This window comes from Scomber scombrus, chromosome 1, assembly GCF_963691925.1.
Source record: "Scomber scombrus chromosome 1, fScoSco1.1, whole genome shotgun sequence".
Lineage (NCBI taxonomy): Eukaryota > Metazoa > Chordata > Actinopteri > Scombriformes > Scombridae > Scomber > Scomber scombrus.
This window is the reverse complement of record NC_084970.1, coordinates 6,072,946-6,089,975: the sequence shown is the minus strand read 5'-3', so window position 1 is coordinate 6,089,975 and position 17,030 is coordinate 6,072,946. Positions and strand designations below refer to the sequence as shown.

At 39.3% G+C, this 17,030-nt stretch overlaps 2 pseudogenes; both read left to right on the top strand.

Moving 5' to 3' along the window:
* The first annotated feature begins 929 nt into the window (after positions 1–929).
* LOC133979431 (adhesion G protein-coupled receptor G3-like) lies at positions 930–7,784 on the top strand (annotated as a pseudogene).
* A 2,492-nt stretch (positions 7,785–10,276) lies between these two features.
* Positions 10,277–11,876, top strand: LOC133979403 (Y+L amino acid transporter 2-like; annotated as a pseudogene).
* Positions 11,877–17,030: the final 5,154 nt, after the last annotated feature.

Genomic DNA, 17,030 nt, shown 5'->3' with positions numbered 1-17,030 from the left:
ATTAATCATAGTAATTTTAGCCTAATGGGCATTTGACAACTCGAAACAAGGATTTTTTTTTCTCAGTGCATGAGAAAAATACAGTTTGATATCGCTGCAGTTTGACTAGTAAAAAGAGATTCCTGAGGGTCAGGATCAGGAAGTGGTTCATATGATTTTGAACATTTCTGGTTGTATATATCCCATTATAAACATGTTAAAAAATTAAAACCTCTGTAAAACAGGGTTCTCGTGGTCATGGAAAACCTGGAAAAGGCATGGAATTAAGTAAAATCATCCAAAGTTTTGGAAAAGTCTTATAATTTAATTTTGTTGTCTGTAATGAATTTAATTAAATGTTGTTAATAGTCACTGAAATTACATAATGGGTCCTTGAAAAGTTATAGAAAAGTTGTGAAATTCTATTCAAAGCAGAAATTGAAACTCCTCTGCTCTGTGACCTATGCAAGTGTGTGTGCACAGCATAGGAAATAAATGTTCCAATAAATGTTCCAGGAATTGGAACATTTATTTCCTATGCTGTGCACACACACTTGCAGGGAAATGACACCTATTTTTTTTTTTTTTTTTAAACTTACAACTAAGTCCTTCACAGTGTGAGACACACCAACACATATGAATGCACGTGAATTTAAGTCAGTGTGGGTTTTGCTTATGTGGGACTAGTGTTGCGCTGCAGTGCTGAGGATGACTGTCTGTCTGTCACCTTTCAGCCTCTCTAAAATCATCCAAATATTTAAGTTTTACTTTAGCTTTTATTCTAAATTCATCCAGCTGACATGATGACACTGAAAAAAGACATAACGTTAATCCTGATTATGTAATAAACATGAATCAGTGATTCTTACCAGCGTCTCTGATAGACTCTTTACTGCAGACATTTTGGCTTGTCAGTAGCATTAGTGATGGCTGCATTGCATATAGGCTAGATGAGCCTGTCCCAGCCCTCTGGTACTGTGAATGCTCAAGTCAAAATGTCTGCAGTGAGAAGGGTCAGTGCACTGTCAAACCACAACTACACACAGCAGGTATTGCAGTTGTTTCAGAATAATCACAGAATCTTAGGTGATTTTGTGCACATCAAACATATTTATTATGGTTTATTATCCTGTTTCTGTTTCTAATGCAAATCCACAGTGTGTTAAATACTGACACAATGAAAACAGTTCACACAGTCTCATGGAACATTTAATATTATATAAGATTCATCTCATACTCTTAGCTACATGTGAAACTACATGCTACATGTTCTCTGTTAAATTGTCTTTTTGTGTTGTGTTTTAAAATATTATCTAAAACTTTTAATTCTATGTGTTTATTAAGTAGATAGAACTAGTCTGTTACTTGACATAGATCATAAAGTGAGGGAGTTAAAAGAAACTAATATATTTAAAGGTCAAAATGTATGCAGCGACTAAATCGACTGATCAGGATAGCTTTACTTTGTTGTAATGAACATTTTTAGAGTGTGAGCTCATCTGTGTGTTTGCATGTAACACTTCCAATGTGTCAATATTGCATTCACATCTCATCTTATTAAAACTGAATATGTATTTTTAGTTGTTATCAAACACAAAACATCTTTCTGTTTCTCCATCCACCAGTTTCAAGTCAAGTTGACTGGGACTTTTGTGGCACCTGGCAGCATGGCAGGGGCTCCCTGAACCTGAACATCAACCTGACCACAGGCTGTAATCACATGTTAATATCAGCCAATGAGAACTCTCTGTCCATTAGTGGACAGATCACGGCACAGTGTATGCGGTCTGAAGTGCTTCCCCTCGACCAGTATGGACTTCATTCAGGGGAGGAAAGTGACTTCTGTCTGTACTGGGAACCATTGCTGGACCAGATGAAACTGCAGGTAACAAAAGGCAGAAAGAGGCAAGATGAGGATTTGTTGTAGGGTATGTTTGCTTTAACCTCTAAACTGACAACCTACTTTTTTATTAGGACTAGCACTACCAAAAGAAAAGAAGCGTGAAAAGTGTACAGCATGTGTACAGCATGTGCTGTATATTCTACAGTAGCTTCATACCTTGTTGAAAAGCATAATGCAGCTTATTGTTGTTTTCTTATTTTTTATCCAGATTGGTGGAATGAACCTCACTCTATGCTGGCCCACTGGTCTACCAGACTCTTGTTGCACTGGTCTGACTGATGGCCCAAAGTCACCTACAGCACTCTACGGCATCGCCAATACAAAGATCAAAGAGGATCCTCATGCCAGTGAAACACGGACATTCTACAACATCAAGGGAGACCCCACCAGATGCAGTAAGGAAAGATTGATGTTATCTATCTCATCTGTAACCAGAATACGTTTTACTGTTTTTAAGTAAAGTGAAAGATTTTCTGTGTTCATGTTGATTGTTAAAATTCTCCCTTTCATCCAGTCCAATGTATGCAAGGATTGATAGATCTGATCAACTTTAACTTCATTCAACTCAAAATTCAAAGATGATCCAAATGATTTTGTTTTCTGTGTCACATGTCAAAAATATGTTCTTCTTTCTTTCTTTTTCTCTTTGCAGAAACATTATGTCCTTCAGTGAGCCAGGCATCCACCCAAGACAAAATGTAATTTCCTTTCTCTTTTATCTCAAATATGCCATCACATTTGCTGTTGGGAGAGGGTGTTTTTGTCAACATCCTCCCTCACATGACTTTGTCTTAATTGCCGAGGCCTCTGTTTAGAAGTTTTGTGTAATCAAGTGAGTGAAAAAAATGAACTTTGGCTACAGACAGGATACAAAGCTTTATAGTGTGGAGAGTTGCAGTTAAAAAATAACCTTGTTTGTTTTAAAACGACCATGTCAAACCACGATTTTTCACTTCAAATTATGATGGTGTGTGTGTGTGTGTGTGTTTGTGTCTAGGAACTGTGCTCCCAGCTCTGAGGTGGGGATGAAGGAGGATTTCAAAGGCCAAATCATTACTTCTCCTGTAAGACAAACACACAAATACAGGAATTAAAAATTTACTCATCTTCACACTCAGGATATGAGGTCTGAAAATGAAATTTTAATTGAATCGTCACACAGATGTGACAAGAAGACCAAAACCAACAGTAGATTAGATTTACCATAAAAATCGGTAAATAAGATGCACCTTTGACAGCATTTTTAAAATCTAAACGTTGGGTGCGTATTATACACCGGTGTGTCCTATACACCAGGGAAATGCAGAAAGGTTGGATCTGGACATGGTTATAGTTCTGTAAAGAGCCGTCCACACTAAGAACGATAACGATAACGATAACTATAACTATAAAATAACTATAAAGATAACAATGTGAGCATCCACATTTATGAACTATAACGGATAATGCACTGTTATGAGTTAATACACCGGTACAGTCAGTTCATCAAAACATTACCAGTAGTTATCCTACCACTAACCTGACACACTGTTTTATTTGTAATATGTATTTTGATTGTGTTTCAAATAAAAGTAAATTGAAAAAGTTTTAGAATAACCTGCATAAACATAGGCTATGTGTGTGTGTGTTATGAATAGTTACTGGTGCATTCAAATAAACCAGTGAGTGACTGTGTGCATCCATTTTTGAACATAAAAGGATAGCCACATGAAAGTGACAGATAACAGCATTTCACTGACAAGTAGAAGATGCATGTGGTAAGCTGACATTTTCCTTCCAAATGACCTTAAAATAGTACCATTTGTCTAAATAGACAGTCTTAGGTAGTAATCTAATGATTAGTTTATGGATACCCCATTCACTTTTTATGTTTATATTGTGTATTCCAGGTCATGAACGGTGTCCCACCAGAGTCAGTTACCTCTGTCTATCTGCCCCCCTCTCTAAAGCAAGCTGCAAAAAACCAGAGCAAAGTAGTCTGCACCTTCTTCAAAAACAACTCCCTGTTCCAGGTAAGCCTCTGTTTGCTCCTTGTCAACACAGACACCTCTGTTCTTCTGTATGTGAATATGTAGACTGTGTTATATGACAGGGAGGTAAAGATGTGTGTATATCTACGTGTGTGTGTGTGTGTGTGTGTGTGTGTGTGTGTGTGTGTGTATGTGTGTGTGTATGTGTGTGTGTGTGTTTCAGGATGGTCATGAGAAAGGCAGGATTCTTAATGATGTGGTGAGCATCACCGTGGAGAACGAGGTCATCAAAGATCTGCCTGAGCCAATTATGATTGCTTTCAACCATGATGTCATTCCTGTAAGTTTTCTTGCTTTTGTGCCCTTTTGATTTCTCAGTGTATAATATCCACTTTATATCATCTAAATCTTTAGTTTTAGATTCCACTTTTTAAAATCTGAGGAAGAATTCAGCAAGTATTTAAAGCTGCATATAGTGAGTGTTTACAGTATGTAAAGCCCTTTACTGTGAGTGGAGTTAGAGATAACAGAAATGAAACGCTTGCTCAAACAAACATGACTCTTCACAAATGTTTTGTTACATGCCTGTGCCGTATATGTCAATCAGACATAATGTCAATTATGTCTGATTTACTGAAGTTAGCGTGTGTAAAAATGAGTGTAAACTTGATATCACCTGCAAAACATGTGGAAGCTGAATTACTAATGGGGCACACTGAGGCTTGCGTCTTTCAAATGAGAAAAATAATATGCGCTGTCCATTTAATATGTTTGCCATAATGAATATGCAGTATGGGGTGTTTTTACCGTAGTGTGCAAAATACAGGGAGGAGAAAATGCAAATATGTTAATTTAGCTCATGTCTTGTTACCAAACCTGGTAACTTTGTCTATAAATAAAATGTTTGTTTGTTGTCATTGGAGCACAGAAACCACTTGAAGTTTTTCTATTCTCACCTCATGTCTTGTGAAAACAAACAGTGCAGTTTATAGTCTCAGGACAATCTGTGACTTTTTTTCTGCAGGGCAAACATGCAATCATATCATACCTGAGCTTTTCCATTTGTTTGTGCCTTGAGCTCTGTGTATGGGTGATGTGACATGCAGCGAGTAAAGAATGATTACAGCAATTTACTGTATAGTGAAAGCTCTTTTAATTTCTACTGAATCAAAGGACACAGTGTATACTTCAAAGCACCTGACCTTTTCTTAATACCTTCATGTGAAATAATAATGGCTTGCATCTCTTTTCCCTCTTTATTTCAGAAAATGCATTCAAGGAAATGTGTCTCATGGGACACCAGGAAAGGTCAGAACCTGAGCTTATTAATGAAAAACCATCAAAGTTTCCCTCTTCACTTGCTGTATTCCCATAGATGATAATGAAGGATGTTTCTATCTGTATTTTTTTTTTGTGCAGATCCTCTGAAGGTGCATTGGCTGGATGATGGGTGTGAGACGCTGCAGAAAGGAGCCAACCACACTGAGTGCCTGTGTGACCATATGACTTACTTTGGCATCCTGGTGGTGAGACCTGCAGCTGATACTTTGTCATACAAGAAACAAACAAACAAACAAAGATCCTGTGAAGAAACACATTAAAAAAAAATACATCTGAAAAGCATTAACAGTGTATTTAGATGAAGGCCATGTTGCTCATCTCATTGTTCTTTGTCTAACATGACAGCAACTGGAGGATCGACCGGTGCGCCACCTGCTGGCACTGACCACCATTACATCTCTGGGTTGCGCCGTGTCTGTGATCAGCTGCATCGTTTTCATCATCTTCCTCTGCAGGAAGAGGTAACACAGCTTTTTCAGAGCTCATGTAGCCTATCACAAAGTAAAATAATCTTTAAGAATGATGACACAAATATTTACATTTCTCTTCTTTCACCCTCTTCCTCTCTGCTGCCTCTAACAGGAAATCTAAGGAGCAGTCCTTACCCATCCACCTGGGTTTAGCTGCTTCCCTCGCCTTCCTCAATCTGCTCTTCTTCTTTACTGGGATCCTGGCCAATGTGGGAGGGGAGGGTGTGTGCGTGTGGGTGGGGGCAGCCCTTCACTACGCCCTGCTCAGCTCCTTCTTCTGGATGGGTATAGAGGTTTTCAATAACTTCTGGTCGTCCCAGGAGGTTTTTAAATTCTCCCCAAAGCCATGTGTCTGGAACCTGGTCGGCTTTGGTTAGTGGGATAAATAACATTTCATGAAAATAAAAAAAAGATCCATATCAATGTGTGTCTTACCTTTGAAATATATTTTCCAGTTCTCCCAGCTGTTCCTGTTATCATCCTGGCTGCAGTAGGTGACATTTACGGCCTGAGAGAGGTGGTGCCGAGCGATGACGTGTCCAATCCTTATCGCATGTAAGCAAGATCATTTTTACAAGGATAGTCGAAATAACATACGCATTAATGTCTGGATAATGTACAAATAAAGTGACAGTAGAGGACTGGTGTGTGATGTCAGTGATTTGAAAGCAATTTTTGTGTTTCTTTCAGGTGCTGGATGAAAAACAACAGCAAGGCCTGGCTGGCGCACTATTTCACCACTATGACCATCCCACCCATACTGGTGATCACGGGCATGGTGATGATCTTCCTGGTCTATAGGAAGAGCGCCAAGAAAGAAAGGAGGCACTACCGCAAGAAACTTCTCAGTATCTGGGGCCTCAACTGCATCTACGGGACAACTTGGGGTCTCATCTTCTTGGACATAAGACATCTCTCTGAATACATTACCTTTGTCTCCTGTGTCCTCAATTCATTTCAAGGTAATATATTTATCCAAAGGAAAGCAGAGTTGGAATAAACCATTGAACTATTTTTGCAACTCTAGCAAAAGGATTAACTATATATAGTCAGTTTTTGGACAGGGTTATTTTCATTGTTTTCCAAGAAACTGGTCCATTGTATCAGTGTGGGAATGAGACAATGGCCATGCTTAATCAAGGCCTTCTGGTACTGGTGCCTATCAGAAGAAAAGCTGTTTCCTCTCACATGCAGCTAACTTGTTGTTTATTCAGGTCCAAATAATTAAACTTATTAACCTGTTTTTTTGCTGCACATTGGTAGTTCAGAAATAGTATTTTCTACACCAAGTAGACCCACATCTACATGCATTGTCCTATATCTACAGTATGCATGTACCTATATCTACAGTATGCATGGCCCTATATCTACAGTATTTATGGACCTATATCTACAGTATGCATGGCCCTATATCTACAGTATGCATGGACCTATATCTACAGTATACATGGCCCTATATCTACAATATGCATGGACCTATATCTACAGTATACCTGGACCTATATCTACAGCATGCATGGACCTATATGTTCGCTATACTATATCTACAGTATACATGGACCTATATCTATATTTCTTATACAATACAGTTTTTTATCAGTTAGCTTTGTGCAAACATCACACTCAACAGTTTTAATGTAATCTTTCCAATGTTGTTTAATAAACACATTAAACAACATCTCTGAAAAGACCTCTAAAATCAAAACAAGCCCAATTGAAAAACTAAATAACATAACTACGTACATGTAATACAGGACAGAGAGAATATTAGACATCCAAAAGAAAGCATTCACAATTGACAGAAGCAAAAACGCCCTCCAAACACTGTGTGCATGCTGTAGTGAGTGCAGGCATTTCCTTTATTGATTGAGCTAAACTAAAATCAGTGTAACTGACAGGTTCATAGTCACTGTGCTGTAGATTGATTCTGAAAAGCTGAACTAGGAAGAGAAAATTAATGAATCTTCATTCTCATCTCTCCATCTCCAAGGTTTCCTCCTCATGCTGCGGCTCTACATGCTGGACTGGATGCGGAAGCAGTCTGGCAGTTCTAGCCTTGGCAGCACCAGCACCGGATCCGGCAGACACCACATGCTACAAAAGAAGAGCTAGATGAACTAAAAGAGGTGTGACACATGTCACACAGGTGGAACGAGAAAAAGCTTCAATAGTTAAAGTTTATCATGTACCAGCATCAATATCAACCATCAGTTAGTTACCTCTTAGTGCTGTTTGACAAGAGACTTGATTACTTGACGGAGAAAAAGCCATCACTTAGGACTCATTTTCATTATCATTTATATTCAATAAACATTCTTTGTAAATAAATTACATTTCCTCTTTTTCTCAGAATACAACCGGTTCAAAATCCACTATTTACATTTAGTGTAACTCAACAGTAATATACAGTATATCTTTAATTACAACCAACTGGATACTTTGCTTCAGTAAAATGTACAGACCACTGAAATGTATTAATTAGAAAGTGCTTGTGTCACATTGTTTAATCCTACATTTACCAGACAACAGGCTCAGATATTGCAAACAGTCAATGTTCAATTTGTAAACATCAATATTTAAATTGAACAAAGGTACATGTTCATTGTAAACACATTACCCATAATTCTTAACTTTCTGGAAGATGCACAGTGTACAGGAGCTCTCAGAAACATATTTCCACTCTCAACTTGTGCAACTGAGGTCGTGCTAGACACAAAATGGCGCCTGAGTGGGGAAACGTTTTTACTTAGTAACGTCTTATACCCATAAATAACTCATTACACACTATCTTAAACTCTGTGTGGGCACTGTAACTGTTAAAGCCTGGCAGAATAATGTAACATTTATGGTTTATTGCGTCTCGTTTTCTTCCAGATTGCCTCTAAGGAAACAGAATAAGTCTGCACTCTCTCCAGAGCACCTAGAGTGAACACGAACCTTCCACTACCTTTTAAATGAAATATAAATGTGTACATTAACCCAAAATCATTATGATACTTACTATTGAATCATACCACCGAAATGTGGTCATCCTATATTAGGTGTGCCACATTTTTGCTACCTTAGAGTGTATACTGTAGCCCAGAATGGACAAACCAATCACTGGCTCTACAGAGGGCCTTTGTGTTTTTTCGTGAGTTCCATAGTCACTGTGGGTTCCCCAACAAACTTGTAAGCAGATGGTGAGGGGAGGAATGTTTAGTTTTTTTGCAATCCAAATCCTAACCACTAGATGTCACTAAATCTTACACACTTCTCCTTTAAGGCTTTTAAAGTGGCACTCTAGATTTTTAATCTTTAAAAATGTTCTTATTAGGACAGTCAATCGAAAATATTTAATCGATTGACATTGGCTTAAATTAAGTTCTGTTCATAATTTTTATGGACAGGATTTCTAGGCGCAGCCAGGGCGTTGAGGGGGTCCGGTTTGGTGACCCTCAGGATTGGGTCACTGCTTTTTGCAGATGATGTGCTCCTGTTGGCTTCATCAGACGGTGACCTCCAACTCTCACTGGATCGGTTCGCTGCCGAGCGTGAAGCGGCTGGGCACCATGGTCCATGGTCCTCAGCTGGAAAAGGGTGGAGTGCACTCTCCGGGTCGGGGATGAGATCCTGCCCCAAGTCGAGGAGCTCAAGTACCTTAGGATCTTGTTCTCTTTTTGTTTCTTGCAGCGTGTTTTTTATTTGCAGCACGATTTTGTAGTTGCATTTGTTTTGACTTTTGTTTGTGTTTTGGAGTTTGCATCTTTTCTGTACTTGCAGCTGTTCTCCCCCAAATGAAGCGGTTGGCCCCGGTCGGCCTCTGTAGTTTTTGGCCTAGTTACACAAATTAAATTGCCGTAATATAAATTAATTAAAAAACGAAACATTTACCCTAAAACTACAAGAGATATGATTGTGTCTCTATTTTGAAAGTGTTAAGCGGAAGTCAGGTGTTGTCATTCAGTGTAACTTGACACTTGTTCTTCCATAAACACATATATGTCTATGTGTTCTTCCAGTAAGCAGACGCCGGTCCGGCTTTGTTAAAGATGAGTTTCTTATCATCCTCTTTGTTATATTGTGACAAACGCTTGTCTCTTAATATAGATTTCACCTCATAGACTGATCCCTACTGGCCCAGCCTTCAGACTGAAACCAGCTCATCCTGGCTGGTTTAGGTTATCAGTTACTGCTGGTAGCAGCAGAGATAACACATCATTACCCTGCCTTTACATACTGAACGGGTTTATCCACCTATTTATCATCATATTGTGCCATAATCATTAGTTTATGATACTATTACAGAGGGCACTCCATATCCATTGATACCTATTCACATATTATAGTTGCCCATTAGAATATAATTTGTGTTTTTTGTTACTGTAAACAGTTCAGGCTTGTAGAAGCTGATACTGACACATTAACATTGATATTTAAACTTTCTTGCTTGTTAAGAAAAAAAAGATTATTTGCTCTATTGATCAACTAAGTTTTTGGTCTATAAATTGTAAGAATTTTCGTGAAATGTCGCAGTCTCCAAAAGCTGATCCAGTTGTGTGGATTTTTTTGGTTTTTGTTTGTCCAAATTTCCAAAGATATTCCCTAACTAACTGTTAGATATGTGCAGAAAAATGCAGATCTTCACTGCTGAGAAACTTGAACACGGTAAATTAACTGTTTTAACTCCAATTTTCAGATACAACCTAACACTGGATCCACAGTATGCTAAATCTTTTCTCTATTCTAGCTTGTTCCTCTTGAATGTGTCACACAGGTTGTTCCAGAGGTCTCTGGGAAGGGACCTGTAGCCTCCACTGCTGGTCCTCAGCCCTGAGACAATGGGTACCATGGCCGACCACAAAGATGAACAGCAGCACTGATCACTCCTCGCAACTGCTGGAGCTGCCCAAAGAGAGCATGCAGCTGAAGAAAGAGATCTCACTGCTCAATGGAGACAGCCTCATCGTGGGGAATATGATCGGCTCGGGCATCTTCGTCTCCCCGAAAGGTGTGCTGCTCTACAGCACCTCCTACGGGCTGTCGCTAATCATGTGGGTCATCGGGGGCCTGTTCTCTGTGGTGGGCGCCCTCTGCTACGCCAAGCTGGGCACCATCATCACAAAATCATCCTGGAGTCATTTGGTGGCTTGATCGCCTTCATCCGTCTGTGGACATCTTTGTTGATTATTGAGCCCACCAGCCAGGCAGTCATCGCCATCACGTTCGCAAACTACCTGGTGCAGCCGCTCTTCCCGACTTATGTTGCAGCCAGAGTCATCGCTGCAGCGTGCATATGTAAGTCCCACAGCTTTCTGCACATATGGCTCCAGATGTTCTGACAAAAAAAGAACTGTAGTCATTCTTAAAGGTGCAGTGTGTAGAATTTAGCGGCATCTAGTGGAACAGATTTGGCACAAACAGTGTATAAGTATGTTTTAATTAGTGTATAATCACCTGAAAATAAGAATCATTGGGTTTTCATTACCTTACAATGACATGTTTTTTATATCTACAAAGGGAGCAGGTCCTCTTCCACAAAGACCACCATGTTTCTACAAAAGTCCAGAATGGACAAAACCAAACTTTGGCTCTAGAGAAGGCTGTATTTTTGTGTTTTTTGGGGCCACTGTAGGTTTTCCTTCAAGCTTGGAAGTGCCGGTGTAGTCAAATTATGTAACCTCCACCACTAGATGTCACTAAATCCTATGCACTGCACCTCTGAAACAATACAGATCAAACTGCCTTTGTGAGGAGTTTGAAATCTCTATGACTAAAAAGAATAAAACCCACAGTCATTTTGTACATGCAATAAAATGTCACCAATTGCTCCTTTTTTAGGTTACACAACAATTGCCTTTCTGCCTTTTAAAGGATTGTCTAAAGATCCTGGTGACGTCACGCTGACTCTCAAGTCTGCCCTCTTCTCCTCAACTCAACTTTGTCACAGAGAAGATCAAAAACTCTGAAAGGTAATGTCTCTTTTTAAAAATTATTTTTATTAAAATATACAAGCAGAGGCAAGTTTAGAACACTTGAATCCAGAGTCCGTTTGGTTATACTCCATCATCTTTGTGCTACAGAATCCTGTAGCTAGCCATCGCCATCTCAATGCCCATGTTCACCATCATCTACATCCTGACTAATGTGGCCTACTATGCTGTTCTGGACATCAGCGCTATACTGGCCAGTGATGCTGTGGCAGAGTCTTGTTTTTCTACATCATCACCTTAAAGACTGAAAACTGCTGAAAACACACTCACTAAATTAGTTTGTGTATTTTGATTCAGATGTTTGCAGAAGTGAACACTAACAAAATAGAGAATAAATAAAAATAAAATTAAACATCAGTACTGTACCATATCAGTCATTAACTCTGATCAGAAATGCTTTTTTGCTTGTTTATCAATAAATGTCATTATCCATATATATCCATGTATAACTATAACTAACAAACAGCAGAGTGAAGAGATGAAGAGCAGCAGTAACGTTATTCTGTTACACATGTTCAGGGAAAACTTTCAACAGTGAAAAACCAGACAACATTGAAATTTAAATTTTAGTAAATGTAACAACTGTAATTGTTCAGTTGGAGACAAACTGAACCGTGAACCCAAACAGTTTGGTGTGAATACATGATCACACATTAGCTTCCACTTAGCTGACAAGGTATGAAAGTAGCTCCGTGGTTAGCTGGCTAGCAAATGTGGCTAGCTCTGATAGTCTGCCTCACACACTGCTGACAGTATTGTGAACAATGGAGTCGAAACGCGCTCTGCTGGACAAACTACATAACAACACCATGTCTCAATCACCCCAAGCATCAATTTCTGCATTATATGTTCTGCATAAAAATGTTCATATCGGCGCATATCGGAAAAATGTACGCCGATACCGATATGTCTGTGAAAGGCTCATATCGGCCGATAAATCGGTCGGACACTAGTAGGAGTAATCATAAATTACATTTAAAGTTTTGTGGAGGAAGTGTAGGATTCTGCCATGTTTGTAGTTGTAGTAAACTACCCACTCACCAATCTCCCCCTCATAAATGGGCTGAGTATGTCAGTGTGAGTGTATTTGTGAGTGTTTTATAGAGTGAGGGAGTGAGAAAAAGGGAGAACGCTACTAAAAGAGTCCAAAATGCCACAGTTAGTGCTACAGTTGTAGTCCAGAGTCCCACCTCTCACCTTTACAAGCCAGCAACACCAATGCCATGCAAAGTTGGAGAGGTAGTAAGGTGGAATAATGGGGTAAGCCTTATTAGCAAATGAGTAATTATCTCCACATATAATTTGTATATTTGTACATTTCCTGAGTTGCCCAGCAGATGTCATCAAACCATTTTCAACACAATGATGATTCACTGCTCACGAGTTCACAGCTGGAGCACCAGGCAACAGGTTTGTTATTCTGGTTAAAGTGGGAAAAAGCAGCTGAATGAAGTGGACCATGCGGGGGAAGCATCAGGGAATATCAGTGTAAAACAGTCCACGCAGGGCATGGATGTGTTTTAAGAGCTGGATAGGGTGCCATTGCTCAGCCTTGCATTCAATTTTTCCCAGTGACCATGCAGGGTATTGCAGCGAAAAACCCTTCTATGTCATTTCCCCCTAGACCACCATTGTAAAACAAATGTCTGTAAAACTGTTAACAGGACACCTTGAACTGCAATCAAGGTCAATCATGACTCTTCCTACGATGCATGTTTGATCCATGGAGGTTTTATATTTGTAAAACTTTACTTGAGCAGATCATCATAATGTAAAGTTCATGTTCCAAGTGGAACCTTGTGGGCAGGGCCAGCGGGGCAAACACTACTGTGCATACTCAGTGGGCTATAATGTATACAATATTATACATGCTATAATAGAAATCTTTCTCTATATTGTCCACCTTTGCCTAGTAAGTGAGTTTGTGCTTTTTGAAGTAGGCCATGGTTCAACCACACCATGTTTCTGCATGTCTTAGTGTAGTAGACTAGCACCACATTTGTATCCTCAGTTATCACCACAGAACCGCTCAGGTCTGAACCCATTCTGGGCTGCAGCCGCTGTTGTTATAGAATACGCTTAGTTAACTTTGTTTACGTCTACAGTGGGTCAGTACATGTGTGTCTGTGTGTGTGTTTGTGTGTAAACAGTCATGTTATGGGTACTCACCTTCATTATGCAACTCCCTTTAATGTTAAATCTTAGGGTGAAGACTTGGTTTAAATTTAAAGTGAGTTTAGGATTATGTTAAGGTCAGGATCAGGGTCAGGGTTAGGCATGTGATGGTTATGGTTTAAAGGATCCCTGACTATTAAGACTTGTAGGCCTTATTAGATTAATGTTGTCATCAACTATATAAATGTGAATTCTTACGTAAATAATTCTTGGTGTCTTCATTTTTCATACATTTGGAAAAATCTTTTCAGTTGTAGGTTTCCATTGTTATTTATGCCACAATGTATTCTGGGTAGTGACATCAAATGGTTGAAGCAATCTTCAGTCTCTCTCTGTTTACATTACAACAAGGTAAAAATGTCTTCTGTTCAGCTTTTCCAATTTGAACCCTAGCGCAGTGTTAGTGAGAAGAACAACACAGAAGACTTTACTGCAACCCAGTTCATTGCACATGTAGTGTAAAGGCGGCCTCTGTATGACAAAAACGTTGAGGATTTTTAAATGAAAATATTTCATGTGTTTCTAACAATGTATTTAAGTAGGACAGGGCAATTATAGTGTTTTAGGGCATATCTTAATAGTCAGGGTTCATTTTTAAGATTAAGTCTCCAGGAAATGAATGTAATTGTTGTCTGTATGTTCTTGCCTGTCTAATCTTGCGAACACTCACAGTGTTTTTACACCAGAAACCACATTTCCCCACTCACTCACACGTTCATACGCTGATGGCACGCTGCTATGCAAGGTGCCAGCCTGCTCATCGCGAAGAGTTCTAACCATCCACACACTGATGGCACAGCCTTCAGGAGCAATTTAGGCTTCAGTATCTTACCCAAGGAAACTTCTACATGTGGACTGGAGGAGCTGGGAATTGAACTGTTGATCGTCCAGTTACTGGGCAACCTGCTCTACTTCCTGATCAACAGCCACCACACACGACTGTGTGTGTGTACATATTTCTCATGCTGTGCTTATAGAAATGAGAAATGTCAAAACAATAAAGCAACCCAATCATATGACATCAAAGTCACACCATGCCACTACAGACAAAGCACAGATATTTAGAGAAAATGCACCTACTCAAATCTGAACTGAAGGCACAGAAAAAGAGATGATCTAAGAGCCTAATATGATCAATCCACTTTCATTTAGGACAAACATTTTTATTTTTAAATGCAGCCCATATTTTACTTGAAATGGGAAAATAACATGTATTTATTATTAGAGTACTAAGCCTGTAATTTATATCATCTGCAGTAAAACAACATTGTTGCAGTGTTAAACAAGGATGAAGTATTACTAAGCACAGTATTCATTGTAGTGTGTGTGTGTTTGTTTCTGTTTCTGTGTATGTCCGTTGCTCTGTGGTCGTCTGAGGCTTTGGTGGGTATCCAGTATCAGGTGTGTGTCTGGGTACATGGTTATAAATAGGCCACTGCCCCCCTCAGACTGCACAGCTTGTTGTTTCTTTTCTCTTTGAGGACAACCACAATTCCATTTCCCTTTGCGTCTCTGTATACCCACATGATTCCAAACTCCACCCAGACACAGTGCTTACATGTCACTTTTTGAATTGCAAGGTGAATGTGTGAGCGCTGTGTTATCATGTGGGTCAACATGTGAACCTTGAAAGTCATTTTGATTAAAAAATCTAGGATTAGTTTGTGTTCTTTGGTAGAATTAGATTAACACACGTGTGTGGTTAATTGTCATATATGTCTGGTAACATTGACTTGATTCTCAGAAAGTCTAATATGATGAAAGTGGAGCTTTTTAGGGGAACTCACTGAGCTGTGATGTCTGCAGTTAATTAATGGTAACAATGAAACTACTACAAACATTGTGTTCTTTTTAACAACATCAATACTATTCTCAATACCTCCCCATCTGCCCTGCTTTGATGTGTCTTCAGAAAACAATTAAAAATGATGATCATTGGAGAACACGTTTCACTTCCTCCCTATGATCCCTCCATTGCTGTCACTTCCTTTGCTGTTTTTAAAGCAGTCTGAGCCTGTGTCTCTTTTCCATTTAAAGGAAGTTATTGGTCATATAAAACCCTCTACTTGTCCCACAGAGGTTTTCTGTTCACACGTTTGATAGAGTGGACCACAGGATCCTTATCTCTCGCCTAGAGCATTGTGTAGGTTTTAAAGGTACTACTCTAAAGTCTTACTTGTCTGATAGAAATGTTTCTGTCAGCCTCAGTGATTGTATGTCTTCCTCAGCGCTTTCCCTTGTGGAGTCCCTCAGGGTTCTATTCTTGGACCAATCCTATTTCAATCAGGAGAGACAAGTGATAAGAAAGATATTTATTGTGAATATATGATAAAGATAAGTCTATGGTGCTTGAACTCCATGAGGTATCATCCCGGAACGGCTGCAAATATAGATCCCCTATGAAGTCCAGACACTGACTAGTGATGAGACTAATGAGAAGATGGCAGAATGGAAGATAGACTGCAGATCATGCGAATGGTGGAGATGGGGAGATGGTGGAGTGCATTAAACCGTTTTATGACAGACTGAAGCAAAGAGAGAGAGGCATATTTAAAAAGACAGAGACAAGATGATAGGCTAAAGCTGAAGTGTGGCGTTTTGCTATTGGTTGCCGAGAGTGACAGGTGACAACTAAATTAAGGTAGGAAACAACTAGGAAACAGATGACCATGCGTGAAAGAAGGCAGGAAAGTTACCCCTGAATGCCTGTATGTATTAGAGTCTTCCTGACTGAACTTTTGCTAAGCTTCATTTCCTCTTTATATGCTCCCTGTGGTGTCCATTCTCAGAAAATATCCTATCACATTCCACTTTTGTGCAGGTGATACACAAATGTATCTGCCCCTGAAACAGAATGGTATGAACTCCTTACAACCATGGTTAGACTGCCTTCGAAGACATCAGAGCATGGATGGCCTTAAACATTATGAGCATTAATTAAAAGAAAACTGCAATTTAGATTTTTTGGACCCAGTAGTGCCTGTGTTGCCCCCTATATGGAAATGAGCTCTCTAAGTCCATATGTAAAACTCACTGTTAAAAATCTGGGCTAACCAACATATCTTAACCTTGGTTCTTTTTCTTAAATATTAATTTTGATATCTCACTATGGGATGCACGCATTGCTGCATTCAAGATAAGCGCCTCTTCTCACTTGACCAAGCAAGAAGGGTTGACCTCAACAACCATGTGCCTGCTAAATGTGTTGAACAGTGATGTC